The 1,596-nt window shown below is 34.7% G+C and overlaps 1 protein-coding gene across 6 annotated transcripts in view; it reads right to left on the bottom strand.

The window, feature by feature from the left end:
- Window positions 1–1,596, bottom strand: part of PKP4 (plakophilin 4) — a 235,230-nt gene that overhangs the window by 118,432 nt on the left and 115,202 nt on the right. The window lies entirely within an intron of this gene.

Raw genomic sequence — 1,596 nt, 5'->3', positions numbered from 1 at the left:
GACTTTGTGGACCATCAAAGTTAGGTCTCTGTCACAACTACTGACACATGCCTTGGGACTGCAAAAGCAGCCGCAGACAGTAACATAAGCAGCCACGAACAATAACATAAGTGAGTGTAGCTTTGTTTCAATAAGATTTTATTTATGAACACTGAAATCTGAATTTCATCCAATTTTCAGGAGTCACCAATATGCTTCTTTTGATTATTTTTCAACCATTAAAAAATGTACAAAAAATTCTCAGCATGCAGGCTGTAAAACAACAGGCAGAGGGCTAGATTTGGCCTGTGGGCCATAGTTTGCTGACCCCCATCCTAGAGTTTAAGAAGTTATAAGCCTCTTAAAGGCATACAATTTGAGGCAGATTAGAACAAAGATGGAAGGATTATAGGATTTGGGGACCAACTTGGATCTAAATCTAGGTTCTGTATCTGGGATATGTGACTTACTGGCTTTATAATATTGGACAAGTCACTGTAACATCTGTAAACCCCAGTTTAACCATCTGTAAAATGGGGATAACACCCACATCAAGAGAACCTGGTGTGAAATAAATGAACAAAATGTTAAATGTTGTGCAAACTTTAAAGCTGCTTTTAAAGAGTTAAGCATTATAAAGTAAAAATATAAATTTATTTTCTTAATATACCGTGTTCTCCCCTAAAGGTTTCACTTGCCAAAAATTTGGGTATATATTTTCAATTCTTATGTTNTGTTCTCCCCTAAAGGTTTCACTTGCCAAAAATTTGGGTATATATTTTCAATTCTTATGTTGAGGGAAAAAATTGAAATAATTTGTGCCATAGATAGATGTCTTAGATTCTATTTTTACTAAGCTCTTAGCATTGTACAATGTTACTATACCACTCAGTTAATAATTTACCTCTTTCATCTTCTGATCATACTCTGTTCTCTGTGGCCCTTTTTTTATTTTCAATGCCATTTTTTTGTTTTTTCCTCTTAATCCTCATATAAAAAGAATCCAACTTGATATGTGAAATCACAAGAAAAAAGTAGTGGCTGAAGCACCACTCATGACAAATGATTGAGAGAAGAGTGGCTGCTTCTTGCTACCGGCATAATGGTTTATTTCCTATTTATTCAATTTCAAAACAAGTAATCTATACAAAATTAGGGGCCCTCATGACCCTTACAAAATTAAAACACATGATTTCTTTATATAGCCACTATGAAGATATCAAAATATCAATGTCAATGACTAGTATAGGAATGGTGGATAAATTTGTAAGTTGTCCTTTAATATGTGGATACTGACTTAAGGCAATATGAAGTTTTTATTTAATATTTCCCATCATATCGCTCTATTAAGAAACTTCTTCCACATGTCTATTTTATGAAAATACTGAAAAACAAAGAAATCTTTTGCCCTTGTTTTTTGAAGCTACTCTAGCAAGTAGTTTTCAAGTCAACAACTCATACTTCCAGTTAACAGTCAGGAAAAGATCATGCTGACTTCCATGACTGCCTTCTCTCCACCTAGAAGCAGGAGCTCATATGGCAAGAAGATGCTACCTCTAAACAAAATGCTTGGTGTAAATCCTCAGCAGAGTATCAGGTTCAGCCAGGACTCCTGTC

The sequence above is a fragment of the Galeopterus variegatus genome, unplaced genomic scaffold (assembly GCF_000696425.1).
Source record: "Galeopterus variegatus unplaced genomic scaffold, G_variegatus-3.0.2 Scaffold1031, whole genome shotgun sequence".
Lineage (NCBI taxonomy): Eukaryota > Metazoa > Chordata > Mammalia > Dermoptera > Cynocephalidae > Galeopterus > Galeopterus variegatus.
The sequence above is the reverse complement of the archived record's forward strand: the minus strand, read 5'-3'. Positions and strand labels throughout refer to the sequence as shown.